This window comes from Myodes glareolus, chromosome 19 (genome assembly GCF_982192425.1).
Source record: "Myodes glareolus chromosome 19, mMyoGla1.1, whole genome shotgun sequence".
Lineage (NCBI taxonomy): Eukaryota > Metazoa > Chordata > Mammalia > Rodentia > Cricetidae > Myodes > Myodes glareolus.
The window spans coordinates 65,332,371-65,355,013 of record NC_142044.1 but is presented as its reverse complement, the minus strand read 5'-3'; positions in this window follow the sequence as shown (position 1 = coordinate 65,355,013).

The following is a 22,643-nucleotide window of genomic DNA, read 5'->3' as shown; positions in this document are numbered from 1 at the left end:
ACATAGTATGTATTCTGTATCTTACTTTATTATATGCTTTTTACAAAAAACATAATTTTTATTTAATTTTTTTCATGTGTGTACATGTTGTATGGAGGTCCGATGTCAACCTCAAACTTTGTTCCTCAGGATCTACCCCCTCTTTTTATTTTATTTTGTGTGTATGGATGTTTTGCATGCATGTATGTTATATGTACCACATGGAGGTCAGAAGAGGGTGTCAGATCCCCTGGAACTGGAGTATGGATGGTTGTGGACCATCATGTGGGTGCTGGAACTAAAACCTGGGTCCTCTGCAAGAGCCACAAATACTCTAAGCCCCAGAGCCATCTTTCTAGTCCCATTTATTTTGTCATTTTTGAGACAGGGTCTCACTGGCCTGGAGCTGGCTGACTGACTAGGGGGGCTGACCAGGTAGGTAGCCCTAGAGAGTTCCTTGTCTCTGTCTGCAGCACTGGAATTACAAGCGGGTGCTACCATGCTGGGATCATAGGATCTGGGATCAAACTCAGGACTGCATGCTTGTATAGCAAGTATTTTACCAGCTGAGCCAAGACCCCAGGCCCTGGAAAACATACTACGGCATGTTCCTTTACCTACTGAGCCGTCCTACTGACCCACAAAAACATACTTATTTACAGCCTACTTTTTTGGTATGCTCATCAGTTTGAAAAAAATTCTGCTTTAAAAAAGAGATAAAGGAAAACCAAACCAAAACGTTTTAGAAACGCATAAATGGGGCTGGACGGGGGATGCTTCCTGCAAGGAGGAGTAGCGTTTCCTGAACATGGAGAAGGTGGGGAAAACTGTGTAAGAGGTGGGGTGGGAACCCCCTGTACCAGGGGTTACTCTCTGTACCTGGTGGTTTCTTAGCTCTGCCTTTCCCTCACTCACCTCCCTGGGCTGCCCAGCCCTTTAGTATGGCCTTCGGTGTAAACCATTTATCTCTAGCAGTTTTATCTCTAGCAGAGGTGCAGCTCGGCCTCAGCTGGGAAGGCCTGGGAGATCTTCACACCTTCAGAAAGTGGGCCATGGGGGGGGAAGGCTGTCAGCCTGGCAGGGGTCTGTCATCCAGAGATTTACCCTGAGGCTCGAATACAGGTTCTGCTCCTCCTTCTCTGCTTCCCGGAAGCCCCTAATTGGAAGACTCTCCAGATTTACCCGCAGCAAGACCAGCTCCCTCAGCTGGTCCTCATCGGGCCTTTAGCAGAACAGCCCACCCGGGACCTGGGAGTTCTGCAGTTCTAATTCCTCTGCTCCGGGGCTCAGTGTGCTCTCCTGGCTCACGCAGGCCTGCAAGGAACTTGTCCCCACACAGGTGGGTCCATGCCAGAAAGTGGTGCTAACTCCTGGGACGTGCTTGGAGCTTCTTCCACATGGGTTAGACTTGATTTTGACATCCCTTGTAAAGGAAATCTATGGGGAGAGAGCTCTGCTCTGCTCCAGAGGGAACCTAGTTGGAGACTTCCTACCGACCAGGAGGGGTCTTTTTTTGTTTGTTTGTCTCCCCCCGCCCGTCCCAGACAGGGTTTCTGCTATATATTTGGAGCCTGTCCTGGAACTAGCTTTTGTAGACCAGGCTGGCCTCCAACTCACAGAGATCCTCCTGCCTCTGCCTCCTGAGTGCTGGATTTAAAGGCATGCGCCACCACTGCCCCGCAGGAAGTGTCGTTTTTATGGAAACTACAGTGTCCAACGGGGCCTGCACTAAAATGAACTTCCTATTGAGGACAAATATGTACCTTCTGTGTGGAAGGCCACAAAGAGGGTGTATACTAGGAGAGGCCAAACTTGAACCATTCATCCGTTAATTTGGCACATATTAATGACAACTTCCTGTATGCCAGTATGCTAGATGGAATCACGTCTGAGGATGATGTATAGAAAAATTCTTTGTCACCATGGCCTGATCAGATGGAACCTCTCACTAGCCTCAACCTTGGCTGGCCACTGCCAAGATTAAAGCAGGATGGGAGTGGTCGCTGAGCCCAAGCGGAGCTTGACTCTACTGGAGCGAGGCCGCGGGGCTGGAATGTCGCCTTGCTTAAGAAGCAGCCTGGGCTCTGCGCCACCCTCCCTCCCGACCCGCTACCCCAGCAAACCGCGTGGGGAAGCCGCGTCCCTGCCCGTGACCTCTTTTGTCCTCGCCATGTCCTCGGACCTTAGCAACCGTGTGCCCTGTGGACCCGCTGCTGAGCTGCTAAGTCAGCAGGTGGCGCCCGGACGCTCCATCCCTGGGTCCCAAGGAGGCCGCTGTTCAGCTACCCGAGGTTTCAGATTTCTCTAGAGCCTACTGCAGCTCCGAATACAGGTTCTGCGCCTCCTTCTTGGCTTCCCGGAAGTCCCTAATTGGAAGACCCTCCAGACAGCTCTTGTACTCGAACATTAATGACGAGTCCCTGAGCCCACACACCCCACTACAATTTCCCAAGAAAAGATCGTGCTAACTCTTTTCCATGATTCTCAAAAGGAACAAAAAAAATTGTAGAAGTGTGTGCTCCTGTAAGGGTTATTTTTTTAAAAAATCAATCTTATGACATATGACTGAAAATCTCCTTCGCCCCCACGCCAAGCATGTGGAGCAAGGAGGATAGGTTCTGGGTCATTATGGCTATATAGCCAGTTCAAGGCCAGCCTAGGCCACCAGATGTCCTGTCTCAAAAATGAATTCTGTTTTAGTTTCGTTTGAGTTTGAGAATCAGAAGCTGAAGGTACAGTATGAACAAAAAAATATTTATACTCTTTCATTTTTAATTTGAATTTTATTATTAAAATTTTAAATTACATTTTATCTGTGTGTGTGTGTCCATGAAGGTCAAGAGGGCCTTGTATCTTCTGGAGTTGAAGTTACAGGCAATTGTGAGCCTCCTGAGGTGCTGGGAATTTAATTCAGGTTTGCTCTTAACTCTCCTCTGGTGCTAGCATACTGGAAAATTACAGTACAATATCATAGAATATTGACATGGATAAGGATCTCAACATTCAGGCCAGGTGTGGTAGAACACACCGATAATCTCAGTACTTAGTAGGCAGAGGCAGGTGGATCTCTGAGTTCAAGGCCAGTTTTGGCTTACACACCCAGTTCCAAGGCAACACAGTGAGACCCTGTCTTAAAAAGAACAAAAGACCCCAAAATTCCCATTACCACAAGGACCTCCCTGTTTGCCCTGTATAAGGGCGCACACTTTTCTGACCTTGTCTCCTGGTGGTGACCAGTTATTTATTCCATTTTAAGATTACCTAAATGCAGCATGAGGACTTTGGAAGTTGGCTTTTTTTTTAAAATCATCTAATTCTCTGGAGGTTTACCCAGGCTCTCGCATATATCATTATTTCATTTGTTTTCATTGTTGAGTATTTCCCAGAATGCATGGATCCCAGTTTGTTTAGCCATTGACCCATTGAGGGACATGTGGATTAGCTCTGGTTTTTACTTAGAATAAAGCTGTTACTCTTGTAGAGGGTTGTGTGTGTGCGTGTGTGTGTATGTTTGTGTATATATATGTGTGTATATGTGTGTGTGTGTGTGTGTGTGTGTGTGGAGAGAGAGAGAGAGAGAGAGAGGAGAATGTTTTTATTTTTCTAGGATAAATGCCCAGAAATACAATTATTGTGCTGCATATTTGGTTTTGAAGGAACAGCCAAGTCATTTCCCACAATGACTGTGCCACTTTACATCTGAACTGTGATGTTATAAGGGATTTAGTTTTTCCACATTTTCTTCAGAATTTGCCGTTTTATTTTTTTAAATTTTTATTTTGTATGTATGTGTGTTTTACCTGTGTGTGTGTGTGTGTGTGTGTGTGTACCATGTATGTACGATGTTCTCAAAAGCCAGAAAAGAGCATTGGATCCCCTGGAACTGAAGCTGTAGACTACTACTTTTGAGGATGGACTGTGGGTGAAATAAACCCTTTCCTCTCCAAGTTGCTTTTGGTCATGGTGTTTCATTGCAGCAGTAGTGACCCTGATTATGACAAATTGGTACTGGTATAGTAGGGCACGGCTGTGACAGGTCTGACCAGGTTTTCGGAGGACTGTAGGAGAACTTTGAGCTAGAGAAGCCATTGAGTGTTGAGAGCTCAGAGAGCTGACCTGTGGAGGCCTGGAAGATGAGCAGGCGGAGAGCAGTGCGGACAGGGCCTGGCTGGTGGGGTTTCAGAAGGAGGCTTAAAGACTCGAACAGGACTGTTTGCTATTTTGAATTTAGATTCTGTCCTGGTCAGCTGGGGCTGAAGAGTCGGCCATGATTAACAAGAGACCAGTACCGGTGAAGTGAAACCTTTGTATTACTGGGACAATTGATGCAGGTTAGCTGGAGCTAAGCCGTTAGTGGTGATTAAGAAGGGACGGACATCACTCAGAATCAGCGCGCAGAAGCTACGTTCCAGAGGGGCTGAGGAGCTGAACTTGGTACTAGTAAGTCTCCCAGCTGGTGTTGGTTTTGAAGGTGTAAAGGGGTCATTGGAGAGCAGCTGGGGTTTGGCACTCTCTGGCAGGGCCGGAGTTCCTGAAGAGAGCCCAGGAGGCTATTGGTGACAGTGCAGCCCGGTTGCGGCAGGAGAACCCAGCAGTTTTGGAGATGCCAGTGCCGTGGGAGGGGCACAAAGAACAGCGGCAGGGATGGAGTGGAGCCAGCCGGAACCTAGGAGACAAGCTGTGTGTGCTGCCGGGGGCAGAGCCAGAGAGGTGGGCCAAGTCCTTTGGAGGAGGCCAGAAGACAGCACGTGAATCCTAGACAACTGTACGTGGTGGAGTTTGGTTTGCTTTGTGCAGATTGTAACTATGCTTTGGATCTTCTCTCTTGAGAAAGAAAAAAAAACTTAATTTTTATTTTTACAGAAGCCCACATCTAAAAAGACTTTGAGTTTTTACAAGAGATTTTGGATTTTTAAAAAGATTGAATATTTTTAAATTATTTATTTTTATTTTATGTAGATGGGTGTTTTGCCTGCATGTTTGCCTTTGTAGTGTGTGCATGCAGAGCCCAGATCCCCTGGAGCTGGAGTTACAGAGAATTATTATCTGTCTTGTAGGTGCTGAGAATTCCTGGGTCTTCTGGAAGAACAACCAGTGCTCTTAACCACTAATCCATCTCTTTAGCCCCAAGAGTGGATATTTTAAAAAGACTGAAGTTTTAATGCATTTGAATTTGTAAGGACTGGGATTTTTAAAGTTATTTACGTTTTATATTGCGATAGTAATATTAATGCTCCATCTTGGGGGTAAATGAGAAAGGAAAGGTTCTAATGGAAAAGTGATGTGTGTGTCAGGTTGACAAAGGGTCAGCTGGACTGGCTAGCTTTAAGTCAACTTGATACAAGCTGGAGAAATCAGAGAGGAGGGAACCTCGATGCAGAAAATGTCTTCCTAAGATTGGACTGTAAGGAATTTCTTAATTAGTGATCAATGAAGGGGGGGTCCAGTCACTGTGGTGGTGTCACCCTGGCTGGTGTCCTAGGTCTATAAGAAAGCAGACTAAGCAAGCCAAGGGAAGCCAGCCAGTAAGCAGCTCCCCTCCATGGTCTCTGTATCAGCTCCTGCCTTAGGCTCCTGCCCTACTTGAGTTCCTGTCCTCACTGCTTTTGATGGTGAACTGTTGTATGGAACTGTGAGTCCCCAGGTTACTTTTGGTCATGGTGTTTATCACAGCAACAGAAACCCTAACAAAGACAGATTTTACACTTTGTCAACTTTCTAGCTGGATGATTTCGTTGCTGAGTTTTGGAGACCTGAAAGAGTTTTAGATAGTTGTTATCCTTGGAAGGTTTGCAAACCCACTCTCCGCTTCTGTGGTGCGCTCACACCCACGTTTGTGGCCGCTCACACCCATACTTGTGGTGCGCTCACACCCCACGCTGGTGGCCTGCTCACACCCACACTTGTGGTGTACTCACACCCACGCTGGTGGCCTGCTCACACCCATGCTGGTGGCCTGCTCACACCCACGCTGGTGGCCTACTCACACCCATACTTGTGGTGCACTCACACCCACGCTGGTGGCCTGCTCACACCCACGCTGGTGGCCTGCTCACACCCATGCTGGTGGCCTGCTCACACCCACGCTGGTGGCCTGCTCACACCCACACTTGTGGTGCACTCACACCCATGCTGGTGGCCTGCTCACACCCACGCTGGTGGCCTGCTCACACCCACACTTGTGGTGCACTCACATCCACGCTGGTAGCCTGCTTACACCCACGCTGGTGGCCTGCTCACACCCACACTTTCATTTTCTCTGTGACTCACTTTCTTTCCTCCTCCCCTCTCCCCTTCTGTTACACCAGAGACTGAACCCAGAGCCCCACAGACACTAACCAAGCTTTCTATCACCGAGCCACATCCCTTGTCTTTTTTGTTTGTTTGAGGCAGGTCTCACTAAATTGCCTAGGTTGTCCTTTAACTCATTAGGTAACCTTGGATGTTTGAGCCTCTGCCTCAGCCGTGGATTACCAGGCTACAGACATTTTTAATGTTTTTAATTTTAAGTAACTTACCAAGTTTTGTTTCTATGAGGTTATGCTATGACTGGTCTAAGAACTCTGCCTGATTGTAGATTCCCAAAGATTTTTCTTCTATTTTATTTTTCCCTAAAAGTCCTGTAGCTTTACATTTTGTTTTTCTTTTTGTTTATTTGTTGATTTTTTTTTTTTACTTAAATTTGTAATCAGTTTTGAGTCAATGTTTGTATGAGGTTGTGGGAAGAGTCAAGACCATCGTCCATTGCCTGCATACCTCCAGTTTCTTTAGCAGCATTTGCTTAAGAGGCCATGCTATTCCTGTGACACCTTGGTCAAAACCCAGCTGAGCAAAGGCAGGTGGGTGTGACCCAGCCCTGCAGAGGCTGCCAGGAGGAGTTTGAGGCCAGCCTGAGCAACATGATAAGATTCTCTCAAAACAAAAGTAAGTTGGGTATCATTGTGTGAGTGTGTTTTCTGGGCTCCTCGCAGTGTTCTGTTGGTGGAGGTGTCTGGTATCTGCTGTCCCTCTGTCAGGACGACATGCAGTTTGAGTTTCTATACAATGACTTCACATCTGCCAAGTGTCTGGGTGGTCTTCCCACCTTTCCTAGCTGTGCCATCTCTCCCAGCTCATTTACGGTGCCAACATTTAGAGTAATCTCGGAATCTATATCTAAAAGGTTGTTGAGGCCGTGCGCACAGCAGGGATCTGCCTATAGTCCTAGCTCTGGGAGGCAGAGACAGGCAGATCTCTGAGTTGGGGGCCAGCCTGGACTACAGAGTGAGTTCCAGGACAGCCAGGGCAACAGAGAGAAACCATGTCTCAAAAGAGCCAAAAAAAATTTTTAATTGCTATTTGAGTTGCTGACATGAGTTTTATTAAAAAATTGTTAAATAAATTTTGATTTGGAATTAGAACAAAATTTCACAATTCATGCAATGACATTCAGCATATGTGTGTGGTCATATGTCTGTGAAATGTCTTCAGCATGGATGTATAAAATCACAGTGCCGATCAGCGCTGGAAGCCACTGAAATGCTCTGATTCCTTCATTGCTGTCTTCAGCCGAGGTTTATGTTTATGTAAAAATGAACAAGCAGTAGCCAGTTGTGGTTTACAGGTGTGTGCGCATGGGAGGCACAAGCCGGGCGGTGGTGGCGCACGCCTTTAATTTAACCCAGCACTCAGGAGGAAGAGGCAGGCGGATCTCTGTGAGTTTGAGGCCAGCCTGGTCTACAAGAGCTAGTTCCAGGACAGCCAGGGCTACACAGAGAAACTCTGTCTTGAAAAACAAAAAGCAAACAAACAAGAGTTGAAGTCCAGCTACTGTAACTTTGTCTCAAAAACCAAAAAACAAGTACAAGTAGACCAGGCTGGCCTCAAACTCACAGAGATCCATCTGTCTCTGTTTCCCGAGTGCTGGGTTTAAAGGCATGCACCACCACAATTGGCTATGAATTTGTAAAGCCTTGCCCTATGCTACTTTTTTCAGAGATATTTGTTGTTTCATGAAATTTTAGTTTTTGCTTGTTTTTGAGATTTATTTTTTTTATTTTTTTTATTTTTTTTTGTGTAGCCCTGACTGGCCTGGAACTCACTATGTAGCCCAGGCTGGCCTGAACTGGCTGGTATTCTTCCTGACTGTACATTCTAGATACTGGAATTACAAGTGTATATCTCCAAGCCCAGTTAATGGCTTTTATTTCCTTGTTTAGATAAAGTCTTCTATAGCCCAGCCTGGCCTCAAATTTATTATGTAGGTATGGATGACCTTGAACTCTGATCCTCCTGCCTCTACCTCCTGGGTGCTAGGATTCCAACTGCGAACCACCACGCCAGGTTTGTGCTTTGCTGGGATCAGAGGTTCATTCCCAGCCCTACTTAGTCTTGCCTGTTGCACAGCGCATTGCCTCATACATGGTTATGTCCGTTCCTACCTCTATCCCTTTAGCCACAAGCACATTGTCTGCATCAACTGGAGCTGAGTGGCCTCCATTTCCTGCTACCATTGTGACAAGTCATCTCAACCTTAAAGCAAAACAGATTTTTCATCTTTCAGTTCTGTAGGTCAGAAGCCTGACCCGTGACTCACAGGACTGTAATCAAAGTGAGGATCTGGATTCCTTCTGTCTGGATTCTCCATGAGACTGTCCAGAAGCAAGGCTATCCGAGATGCTGTGTCGGCAAGCACGATGTTTGCCATCTAAGGACATAGTGAGCGTCATCTGAGTCCAGAGTATCTCGGTCAGAGAGGACAAGTTCCTGTATCTCTCATGATAAAAAGACGTAGGAGTTTCCGGACTTGTTACCATGGTTACTCTGTTTATCCCATGGGAGCAAAGCCAGAGGTGACTGAGAAAGGAGCTTGCTGATAACACCAGGTCAGCGCATCTGGTGCCCAGGTTATTAAATTCTTTGTTTCCCGTGGAGACCTCCCTTGGTGAACAATCATGATACAAGAGCATAATCTGATATTTTTGACCTCCTTTGAGACTTCAATCCATGACCCCATTTCCCAGACCTCTTGGTCACCAGTCCACCAGTCTTCCAAGCCCACAAACATCTAGCAAAAACATCGCTCACTACCCAGGAATCAATGTAGATCTTACTTCTGGCCACCTTTCTCTCCAAGTATAGGGACCTGAGGATGGGATCAGGAACCGTACGCCTCTGCTCTCTGGCTGTGAAGCTGACTTGAGGCGTTAGGTCGCGTCTCTTTGTTCTGAGTACTTAAGTCACACTCTCGCTTGATGTGCTGTGGGTGGAAGAGGCGAGCAGGAGCCATTTGTTGAAAGGAAGGGCCGTGAGGCCTACTGGTTGCTGCACTGTGGTCTGGACTAGCTGCACTCTCATACATCAAGGCTCTCTGTCTTTTTGGTTACTTGGTGACTGTGTAGAGCAGGGTTTTTTTTTTGTCTTGTGCTTCTTTCTTAGTGGTAGGGATTCTAAAGTCCACAGTCTACAGGAGCTGACTGGCATTCTCCATGTCTGAACTCCAGAATCTTTACTAGACTTTAAGTCTTTGAGTTTTCCCAGGGCTTAGTCCCTCCCCCTAGCATGTTATTTATCTAGCCAAGACATCTAGGCCCTGTTAGCATGCTACAATTAATGTAGTGTACCAGAGTATATAGTCTTATGAGATGGTGAGGCACTCAGAGTTCCTTTTTTAATGATTTATTTTTATTTTATGTGCATTGGTGTTTTGCCTACATGTATGTCTGATTATGTGAGGGTGTCAGATCCCCTGAAACCAGAGTTACAGACAGTTGTGAGCTGCTATGTGGGTGTTGAGGATTGAATCCAGGTCCTCTGGAAGAGTAGCCAGTGCTCTCAACCTCTGAGACATCTCTCCAGCACGAAAGACTCCCGCCCCTTCCCAAAACAAGGTTTCTCTGTGTAGCTCTGGCTGTCCTGGAACTCCCTCGGTAGATCAGGCTGTTGTGGGATAATGCTCTTGCATACTGTAAAGATTTATCATTCATATTAGTTTAATAAAATGCTGATTGGCCAGTAACCAGGCAGGAAGTATAGGCAGAGTGATCAGAATTCTGGGAAGAGAAAGGCAGAGACACAGTCACCAGCCATATGCAGAGGAAACAGGATGAGAATGCCTCACTGAGAAAAGGGATCAAGTCATATGGCTAAACATAGGTGAGAATTATGGGTGAATTTAAGTTTAAGAGCTAGTTAAGAACTAGCCTGAGCTAATAGGCCAAACAGTTTATAATTAATATAAGCCTCTGTATGTTTCTTTAGGACTGAATGGCTGTGGACAGGAACTTCCATCTACAAATGGTGCCCAACATTTGGCAACTGCATCCACATGAAATCTGAGAGAGCTTGGGAAGGATTCGAGACACAAAAGAACAGAGCCAAGCACAGCTTCTTGGTAGCAACACTTACTCAGGTGGGCTCTGTCTGCTAGAGGCAGGCAGAGGTGCGACTCCTTTAAGAGAGGCTTCCTGACTCGGCGAGTTGTGGCCATAAAGGTGGCTCCCACCAGTACCTCCATCATGAAGCTAGACTCTCAGGAAGTTAAGGAGTGGGGTGGACTGAGCTGCCAAAGCTGCGATTTTAATCCTAGTATGTCATTTAGCAGATTAAAGACTCATGTGGTCAGAAAAGGATAGAGGTAGACAGTAAAGGCATATTCAGATGAAAAAAAAAACCCTCTAAACGATTAACAGTGTGTTTAAAAATATATTCAGGCTTGGGAAAAAAGAGAAAAAGAATAGAGAAAGTCTTTTTAAAAAGAAATAGAGAAACACACCTTTAATCCCAGCACTTGGGAGGCAGAGGCAGGTGGATCTCTGTAAGTTTGAGGCCAGCCTGATCTACAGAGTGCGTTCCAGGACAGCCAAAGCTACACAGAGAAACCCTATCTCAAAAAACCAAAAATTAAAAAAAAAAAAGAAATAGAGTTTTAAAAGTCTTGTAAAGATGGAAAATACACAGAGAGTCTGGATATTGTATGTTATTATGCTGTCTTTGAATTGTTTGCTTGCTGAGGAAGGAGCAACACTTGCTAAAAGACATTTGATTATAAATGCTGCTGGATTAATCCAATCTGTATATTTTGAAAGTGGCTTGACTTCAAAATTTAAGTCAAAAGATATGTTACCTTGGAGAAAAGGTTTTGATTTTGTTTCTACAGGAAATGAGAGACTGGATTCATTCTGGGTTAAGAAAAATAAGGTTTGATTAAGGAAAACCCCCTGAAAAATTTCCAGTGGGAATGGATGGCCCAGATGACCCTAGCCTGGGCTCTCTGCAAGAGCAGTAAGGACTCTCGACAACTGACCCATCTCTTCTCTCTCTACATCCGGCCTTTTCCTGGTTCTGGGGGTTTAAACCGAGGTCCTCTTACTGGCACAGCAAGACTTTTTACCCACTGAGCAATCTCCCCAACCCTATTTATTTTTTGTTTTTTAAATAGTGAACAGTGTCTTGTTATACAGTGTAGACTCTTAGAACACACTGTGTAGTTCAGACTAGCCCCAAAGGCATCCCAGCCTCCTGAGTGCTGCCAATAGCCTTTAAGAGTCTCTGGGAGTCAGGTATGGCAGCCGATACTGATACCAGCACTTGGAAGAGGGTTAGGAGCCAAAAGTCATCTGACCTACACAGTAAGTTCAGGATCAATCTGGTGCGGACAAAACTTTATCATAAAGATAAATAAAATAAAATGAAAGTTTTGGGGACACCTTTGATCTGCCCCAGAAAAGTAGGTACATCTGGTGCTGCAGGAGTTCCTTCCGCTCCTTCAGCCAATAGCCGCTGAGATACCAGCCCATTGGGGCGTGGTCTCTCTCTCTTTAAAAAAGCAGCGGCTGTCTTCCATTCTCTCTCTGGCTTCCGGCTCTGCTTCCAGCTCCTAGACTCCTTTCCTGTTTGTGCAGAGGGGCTGTTGTCTGGGATGGTAATCTGTAAGTTTTTCCCCTTTGAATAAATAACCATTCTGTTAATCATAATTCCAAACTCATGTGGAATTGTTTGTGACTTACGCCGTCATCTGGAACAGCAGCTACAACTGAAGTTGGGGGTCCAGTCTATTTGGGCATACATTTGTAATCCCAGCACTCTGGAGGTGAAAGCTGGATGATTAGGTCCAGTCTATTTGGGCATACATTTGTAATCCCAGCTCTCTGGAGGTGAAAGCTGGATGATTAGGCATTCCAGGTCATCCCTGGTGTCATGGCAAATTTGAGGTACTATCCTGCCTCAAGAACGAAACAATTAGCACAGCAAGGCCAACTTTGCAATCTTTGTCTGCTTGGGTTTACATTATGAGTTAGCAGGCTGGAGAGCTGATTTCATCAGGAGCGCGGCAGGAAGGGCCATCCCTGTTCTCTTCCTGTCTGGGTTGGCGGCATTACTTACTTTTTTAGAGTAGAAGGTGAGTTTCAGGTAGGGCAGTTCTGTTGCTTTTCCCATGATAGTCTTCTTTCTATGGGTAGAGAGCCAAAATGGAACTTCTGAAGTCTTCTATCTGCTTCAGTAAGCACCAGGAGAGACAGGAATGGCAGAAGGATATACTGATGGCTTCTATCTGATGTCGTAGGATCAACCAAAATTGCCTTTAGCAACCAATAACCCCCTGTGATAGCCTCCCATTCTCACTGGGGTGGCCTTAGTTCTAGAAGAGTTAACTTAGACCTGTCCCCCAGTGACGCACCTCCTCCAACAAGGCCACACCTTCTAATCCTTCCTAAACAGTTCACCAACTGGAAACCAAACATTCAAATATGTGAGTCTCTGGGGGCCACCCTCATTCAAACTACCATATCTTCCTAATCACATGATAGCTAGCCTGAGGTACTTTGTAAAATGAGGAGGAAAATTACAATATATACCAGTGGCATCTTCCTGATAGAATTAGAGTTCCCTACCTAACCCCATCCCTTTTTTAAGGGGCTCTTGATGTGGGATTCCCCTTTGTATGCTGTGAATAACATTGGTTAGTAAAAGAACTGCTTTGGGTCTATAGCAGAGCTATAGGGGAACAGAGCTAGGCAGGGAAAACTAAACTGAATGCTGGGAGAAAGGAGGTTGAGTCAGAGAGAAACCATGTAGCCCTGCTGGAGACAGACACCAGAACTTTAGCCAGTAAACCACAGCCACATGACAATACACAGATTAATAGAAATGGGTTAAATTAATATGTAAGCGTTAGCCAATAAAAAGCTAGAGCAAATGGGCAAAGCAGTGATTTAATTAATACAGTTTCTGTGTGATTATTTCGGGGCTAAATGTCCAGGAACCAACAATCAGCCCTCCTTCAACAGGCTCTGGGTTTGGGAATAAAAGACAGTATATCCTATCCAATAGTGACTCAACAGGACTCTACCTCATTACACCTGGAATTAATTTGGTTTGATCAAAGTTTTGTTGTTGTATTACTGTTGTGTTATTAGAGACAGACTTTTATATAGGCCAGACTGGTTGCAAAGTTGCTACCCAGTTAAGGCTGGCCTGGAGCTCCTGATCCTCCTTCCTGACTCTCATGGACTTATAGTACAGTCATACATCAGCATGCCCAGCTATGGCTAGTCTGTTCATGATCCTGAGGATATGCCTTTTAAAGCAACCACGTTCACTTTGTGTCTAGTGGTCAGTTCTTGCCAGCTCTCTGCTGTGATGCTGGGACCACAACTTGCTATTAAAAACAAGGACACCCATTTCTACGGTATCACAGAGACGTCATTTGCATCCCCAAGCATGTAGAGAAGTATAAGCATAGTAATTTTATGTGTTTAACATTTACTTATTGTTTGTGTGTGTGTACAAGCTTGTGCGAGCTCAGTATACTTGTAGGGGTCAGAGGTCAACTTGTGGGAGTTATTTCTCTCCTCCTACCCACCATGTGGGTACCAGGGTTCCAGCTCCGGTTGTCATCAGCTTTATGTGATGAGCCATCTGGACAGCCCTATTTGTTTTCTTAGCTGAGTCTTGCACTGGTCAGACTGGCCTCAAACACTCTACATAACGGAGACATCTTGAACTCCCAATCCTCTACCTCTTCCTCCTGAGTGCTAGAGGTGTGTGCCACCGCTCCTATCAGCACAACACTTTAAAAAATATTTGTGTATTTGGGGCAGGGTCTCACTAGGAAGCCCCGGCTGGGCTGGTACTTGCTATGTAGCTCAGAATAGCCTTGAACTCACAGAGATCCACCTGCCTCTGATTCCTGAGTGTTGGCATTAAAGGCCTTTACCACCATACTTGAATTTTATTTTATTGATTTTTATTGAGCTCTACATTTTTCTCTGCTTTGCTCCCCGCCTCTCCCGTCCCCTTCAACCCTCTCCCAAGGTCCCCATGCTCCAAATTTACTCAGGAGAGTGTGTCTTTTTCTACTTCTTCATATTTAGATGGTTTTAAATTTTATATGGTGTGTGTGAGGGTGTGAGCATGTATGTGTACATATGAGTGAATAAATTTTATATGGTGTGTGTGAGGGTGTGAGCATGTATGTGTACATATGAGTGAATAAATTTTATATGGTGTGTGTGAGGGTGTGAGCATGTATGTGTACATATGAGTGAATAAATTTTATATGGTGTGTGTGAGGGTGTGAGCATGTTTGTGTACATATGAGTGAATAAATTTTATATGGTGTGTGTGAGTGTGTGAGCATGTATGTGTACATATGAGTGAATAAATTTTATATGGTGTGTGTGAGTGTGTGAGCATGTATGTGTACATATGAGTGAATAAATTTTATATGGTGTGTATGACGGTGTGAGCATGTATGTGTACATATGAGTGAATAAATTTTATATGGTGTGTGTGAGGGTGTGAGCATGTATGTGTACATATGAGTGAATAAATTTTATATGGTGTGTGAGGGTGTGAGCATGTATGTGTACACATGAGTGAATAAATTTTTTTGGTGTGTGTGAGGGTGTGAGCATGTATGTGTACATATGAGTGAATAAATTTTATATGGTGTGTGTGAGGGTGTGAGCATGTATGTGTACACATGAGTGAATAAATTTTATATGGTGTGTGTGAGGGTGTGAGCATGTTTGTGTACATATGAGTGAATAAATTTTATATGGTGTGTGTGAGTGTGTGAGCATGTATGTGTACATATGAGTGAATAAATTTTATATGATGTGTGTGAGTGTGTGAGCATGTATGTGTACATATGAGTGAATAAATTTTATATGGTGTGTGTGAGTGTATGAGCATGTATGTGTACACATGAGTGAAGTGTGTGAGCATGCATGTGTACACATGAGCGAATCCCAGAGGACCCGTGATCCCCTGGTTCTGGAGTCACAGCTGAGCCGTAGCTGTGGCCCAGGATTTGCTGTAAATTGGAGGCCTGGGCTAGAAAGTAAGGTCTTGTCTCAAATGCTTCTATTGCTAGTGTATTTGTCAGTGTCTCAGTAAAGGAAATGTTCTCTAGGTCCCCTTGGGAGGAATGATTTAGGGTGTGTGTGGGGTGGGCTGGAGGACACTTCATCTTCTCTGATAGTCTTCTTTCCCCAGGTTTTTGGATTCTACCCTCCATGTTATGTAATGACATTTCCGCCATCTCTGTTTCACTACTGTAAGCCTACTGAGTCCATATGTGGTGGTTTGAGTGTAACTGGCCCTCATAATCCCAAAGGGAGGTGTGGCCTTGTTGGAGGAAGTGTGTCATTGTGGAGGCGGGTTTTCAGGTCTCTTTTACTGAAGCTTCACCCAGCGTCACTGTTCATTTCCTGTTGTCTTCTGATCAAGATGTAGCGAACACTATGTCTGCCTGCTTACCTTCCTGATCATAATAGACTGAACCTCTGAAACCGCAAGTGAGCCACCCAATTAAATGTTTTGCTTAAGAAAGTTGCCATGGTCATGGCTATTGCTGTGAAGAGACACCGCAACTATGGAAACTCTTAAGACACTGTGATTTTGGGGACCGGACCCAAGTCAGGGACCTCCACAGGAGCAGGTACAGAGGAGTGACTGCCAAGGGACCAGGCCCAAGCCAGAGACCTCTGCAGGACCAGGCGTGAGTCAAGGGAGCAGGCATGAACCAGAGACCTCTGTGGGACTGGGCCCAAGCCAGGGACAGCTATGAGAACAGGCCAGAGCAGACCCGAGGCAGTGACCTCCACAGAAACAGGAACAAGCCACCAATGAGGGAGCAGGCTTGAGCCAGAGACCTCTGCAGGACAGGGCATAAATCAGCAACCTCCAACCTCCGAGGGTGCAGGCTCAAGCCAGTGATCTCTGCCAGAGCAGGCCTGAGCCAGCAACCTCAGTGGGAACAGCCCCAAGCAAGCAACCTCCTTGGGAACAGGCCCAAATGACCCCCACGATTGCAGAGTGATCCCTGGGAGTTCTGAGTGACTTCCAGAAACACAGAGTGACCTCCGGGGTGACTGGAGTCATGGCCTTTACTGTACTGTGAGGAGCAAACATTTGAGCCTTGGACCCACTGGCACTTGAAAGCTTGATCACTAGAGACACAGTCCCAGCTACACCAATCCGAGAAAAAGATGGGAAAACAAGGTAAGAACACACTCAACACCACAAAGAGCAACATAACACCAATAAAACTAGTGACCCTACAACAGCAAGACTTAACATCCAAATACAGATGAAGCAGAAGAAAATGACTTAAAAAATAACTTCAGGAGAATGTTTGAGGCCCTTAAGGAGGAAATTAAAAATTCCCTCAAAGAAATGAAGGAAAAGACAAACAAAAAATTGGAAGAAATCAGCAAATCCTTTAAAGAAAAATCAAGAAAAAGGAATTAAACAGATTAAAGAAATGATTCAAGACTTGAAAACCAAAATAGAGACAAGAAAGAAAACACAAACCAAGGGAATTATAGAAATGGAAATTATGAGAAAATGATCAGAAACCACAAATGCAAGCAAAAACAGCAGAATAGGGCGGGAGAGATGGCTCAGCGGTTAAGAGCATTGCCTGCTCTTCCAAAGGTCCTGAGTTCAATTCCCAGCAACCACATGGTGGCTCACAACCATCTGTAATGAGATCTGGTGCCCTCTTCTGGCCTGCAGGCACACACACAGACAGAATATTGTATACATAATAAAGAAATAAATTTTGTTTTTTAAAAAAGAGGAAATCTCAATACTGAACATCTATGCCCCAAATACAAGGGTACCTTCATATGCAAAACACTACTAAAGCTTAAATTACACCTTAAACCTCACACATTAACAGTGGGAGACTTCAACACCTGGCTCTTACCATTGGACAGGTCTGTCAGACAGAAAATTAACAGAGAAATAAGGGAACTAACAGATGTTATGACTCAAATGGACTAAACAGACATCTATAGAATATTCCATCCAAACATAAAAGAATATGCCTTCTTCTCAGCACCTCACAGAACCTTCTCAAAAATTGAGCACATACTCGGTAACAAAGCAAACCTCAACTGTTGACCGATGGTTCTGTCCCACCAGGTCCCACAGACATTTAGACCCAAATAAACACACGGAAGTCTATATTAAATATAAACTGGTTGGCATAGTAGCTCAGGCTTCTTTTTTAATTAATTCTTACATCTTACATTAACCCATTATTCTTGTCTATGTTAGCCACATGGCTTGGTACCTTTTTAGGGAAGGCAATCACATCTCACTTCCTCTATGTCTCGATGACGACTGCAGACTGACTCTTTCTCTTCCCAGAATTCTCCTGTTCTCGTTATCCTGCCTCTACTTCCTGCTTGGTTGTCCCGCCTATACTTCTTGCCTGGCTACTGGCCAATCAGCATTTAATTAAAATACAACCGACAGGGTACAGACCATTGTCCCACAGCATTCAACAGATACAAAAATTGGAATAACCCCATGTATCTTATCATATCACCATAGCTTAAAATTAGAATTCAACAGCAACACTAATTTCAGAAAGCCCAGAAACAGCTAGAAATTAAACAATGCTCACCTGAATCATCAATGGGTCAAGGAAGAAATAAAGGAAGAAATTAAAGACTTCCTAGAATTCAATAAAAATGATCATACAACATATTCAAATTTATGGGACACAATGAAAGCAGTGTTAAGAGAAAAGTTAATAACACTAAATGCCTACATAAAGAGGCTGGAAAAAAAATCCCACACTAGTGAGTCAACAGAACCCCTGAAAACCCTTGAACAAAAAGAAGTAAATTCACCTAGGAGGACTAGATGATGGGAAATAATCAAATTGAGAGCTGAAATCTACAAAATAGAAACAAAGGAAACAATACAAAGAATCAATGAGACAAAGAGATGGTTCTTCAAGAAAATCAACAAAATAGACAAACTAACCAAAAAGCAGAGAGAGAATATCCAGATTAACAAAATCAGAAATGAAAAGAAAGACATAACAACAGACATGGAGGAAATCCAGAGACTCATTAGGTCATATTTCAAAAACCTGTACTTCACAAAAGTGGAAAACTTAATGGAAATGAACAATTTTTGGATAAATATCACTTACCAAAATTAAATCAAGACCAGATAAGCAAATGAAATAGACCTATAACTGCTGAAGAAATAGAGTCATCAAAAGTCTCCCAACCAAAAAAAAAAAAAAAAATCAGCACCAGATGGTTTCAGTTCAGAATTCTACAAGATTTTCAAAGAACTAAAACCAATACTCCTCAAATTGTTCCACACAATAAAAGCAGAAGGAACATTGCCAAACTCTTTTTATGAGACTACAATTACCCTGATACCCAAAACACACAAAGATATTACTAAGAAAGAGAATTACAGAACAATCTCACTAATGAACACTGATAAAAAAAATACTCAATAAAATACTGGCAAATTGAACCCAAGAACACATCAGAAAATTCATCCACTGTGGTCAAGTTGACTTCATCCCAGAGATGCAAGGATGGTTCAACATACAAAAATCAGTCATATAAACAAACTGAAATAAAAAAAAACTATGATAATCTTATTACATGCTGAAAAAGTCTTCAACATACAACATCCCTTCATGATAAAAGTCTTGGAGAGAGCAGGGATACAAGGAACATATCTAAAAATAATGAAGGCAATATACAGCAAGTCAACAGCCAACATCAAACTAAATGGAGAGAAACTCAAAAAGATCCCACTGAAATAAGGAAAAAGACAAGGTTGTTCACTCTCTCCATATCCATTCAATATACTACTTGAGGTTCTTTTAGAGCACCAAAAGATCAAAGGGATACAAATCTGAAAAGGTGAAGTCAAACTCTCACTATTTGCTGATGATATGATACTTTACATAAGCGACCCCATAAATTCTACCAAGGAACTTCTACAACTCATAAACACTTTCAGTAATGTAGCAGGATATAAGATTAACTAAAAAAAAATCAGTAGCCATCCTGTACACAGATGATAAATGGGCTGAGAAAGAAATCAGAGAAGCATCACTCTTCACAATAGCCACAAATAACATGAAATATCTTGGAGTAACTTTAATTAAACCGAACAAGTGGAAGACTTGTATGACAAGAACTTTATATCTTTAAAGAAAGAAATTGAAGAAGACACCAGAAAGTAGAAAGATCTCCCATGCTCTTGGGTAAATAGAATTAATATAGTAAAAAGGCAAAAAGCAATCTACAAATTCAATGCAATGTCCACCAAAATCTCAGCAAAGTTATTCACAGACCTCAAAGAAACAATACTCAACTTCATAAAGCAAAAAACCCAGGATAGTCAAAATAATCCTGCACAATAAAGGAACTTCTGGAGGCATCACAATCCTTGACTTCAAACTCTACTACAGAGCTACAGTACTGAAAAAAGCCTGGTACTTGTATAAAAACAGACAGGAGGACCAATGGAACTGAATTGAAGACCCGGATATCAATCAATACCCCTTCGAACACTTGATTTTTGACAAAGAAGCAAAAAATATCAAATGGAAAAAAGAAAGAATATTCAACAAATGGTGTTGGCATAACTGGATATCAACATGTTGAAGAATGAAAATAGATTCATATTTATCACCATGCATAAAACTCAAGTCCAAATGGATCAAAGACCTCAACATAAAACTAATCACACTGAACCTCAAAGAAGAGAAAGTGGAAAGTACACTTGAACACATTGGTATAGGAGACCACTTCCTAAATATAACCCCAGCAGCATAAACACTGAGAGAAACAATTAATAAATGTTTACTTATTAATAAATGTTTCCTGAAACTGAAAAGCTTCTGTAAAGCAAAGGACATGTTCAACAAGACAAAACAACAGCCTACAGAATGGGAAAAGATCTTCACTAACCCCACATCAGACAGAGTTCTGATCTCCAAAATATATAAAGAACTCAAGAAATTGTACACCAAAAGATCACATAATCCAATAAAAAAAAATGGAGTACAGACCTAAACAGAGAACTCTCAACAGAGGAATCTAAAATGGCTGAAAGACACTTAAGGAAATGTTCAACATCCTTAGTCATCAGAGAAATGCAAATCAAAACAACTCTGAGATTCCATCCTACACCTGTAAAAATGGCCAAGATCAAAACACTGATGACAACTTATGCTGGAGAGGTTGTGGGGTAAAGGGAACACTCCTGCATTGCTGGTGGTAGTGCAAGCTGGTCCAACCCCTTTGGTATCAGTATGGTGATTTCTCAGAAAATTAGGAAACAACCTTCCTCAAGACCCAGTAATACCACCTAAGGGTATATATCCAAAGGATGCTCAATTGTACCACAAGGACATGTGCTCAACTATGTTCAGAGCAGCTTTGTTTGTCATAGCCAGAACCTGGAAACAACCTAAATGCCCCTTGACTGAAGAATGGATAAGGAAAATGTAGTACATTTACACAATGGAGTACTAAACAGCAGAAACAAGTAATGACATCTTGAAATTTGTGGGTAAATGGATTGATCTAGAAAACATCATATTGAGTGAGGTAAACCAGACCCAGAAAGACAAATATCATATGTAATCACTCATAAGTGGCTTTTAGATATAAAGCAAAAAAAAAAAAAAACAGGCTATAATTCACAATACCAGAGAACCTAGACAACAAAGAGAACCCTAAGAGAGCCATGCACGGATTTAGTCTATATGGAAAGTAGAAGAAAACAAGAAGTCCTGAGCAAATTGGGAGCATGGGGACCCATGGGAGAGGGTAGAAGGGAGAGGAAGGAAAGGGAGCGGAGAAAAATATAGAGCTTAATAAAAACTATTTTTAAAAAAAGACACCATGTTTTCCTCAATTAGCCGGGGAAAGAGATGAGAGTGACCCCCAGCTGCTGAACTCTGAACCCCTAATAATAGCTGCAGCTCCATCTAAAACTGTGGTCCTTCTTGTCCAGTTTGGCACTCTTAGGACCCAGCCCACGCAGTCCCTAATTTTGTGCTGTATAAACTACCCTTGTGATTATTTGTGCTTGTCTTCCCTAGCCTTAGCTCTCATGCTTGTCACCATCATCATACATTTGGGGCCTCCGCTGCACACTGGCCTTCTCAGGCGATGCCGCACAGAACCTTTAAGTTATGAAGCCTCCTTTGATGGAAAATAGGTGATCTTTGCCAGCCAGTGAGATTCATAGGTTCAGCTCATGCAGCATCCAAGAGTCTATTCCAAAATGTTACTCTTAGGATATCTGTCTTCAATAAACGCCCCGGGATTCCTTTAAGATTCGGATCTGATCCAGCAGCCCATAGGTCCGGCTTTAGCTGCATTAGCCAGTGCCACAGGATTTGACACATTCACTTAGGAAGTCTCAGAAGCACCCTGGTCCTATTGACCACGCATTTGGAACTGTCGGCTCCCTGTATTCTCTCGCTACACTCACCAGTGCAGTCTGAGCTTCCAGACCATTCTAGAGTATTCGGTTTCATTTTCCCACTGTAATAATCTGTGTCAACAGATGCAGAATCTCCCTCAGTCCCCCTCTCAAAGGCCACTCCTCCCAGAGAGCTAACTGTACCAGATGGAGACACCAATTTGGTCAGTTACTTGGAGGTTAGTAGTACCTCTCAGCTTTTAAACCCAGGCAAGCCGGGTCTCTTTCTCAAAGAGTTCACAATTAACCATCCCAGTGGCTGAGAGTTGGGAAGCCAATGCACTACTGTAGCTGCTATGCCCTGCCCCTGGCACTCTGCCGTCACAGAGGGAAAGGCTGGCTCCTGAACACAGCTCCAGATCCGTCTGAGAGACCCCCGGTCAGATTGCTACCAGCAGCAATCTAGTTGGCAGCAGGTGGGCTCCGTCTCATCTTTGCCTTTCAGGTACCATGTCTCTGGGTCTGATCTCATCTTAGCTGCAGGAATGACTGACAAATGAAACATTTAGCATTTTGGTCTCAAGTAAAAAGGTTCAGATTTAAGTGCCAACTGATCCCTTTTGCTTTCTTTGATTTTGCTACCAGACAGCCTGGGTTTGAATTCTGTCTTTGCCTCATCCTTAGCTGTGAGACTTTGGGAAAGATACGTAGGAGCTGCAGCAATGACTCAGTGGGCAAGGGTGCGCATTGTTTTGGCAGAGGACCCCCGTTCAATAGCACCCACATCAGGCAGCTCACAAGTGCCTGTGACTCCAGTTACAGGGACCCGAGAGCCCACTAATATCCTTGGATACACGCATGCTACTACTACTAATAACTTTAAAAAAGTTTTTTAAAAACAGGTATTTTAGTCAGCAGTTGGGGGATACACCAGTAATCCGTGATCTTGGGAGGCTAAGGCAGGAGGA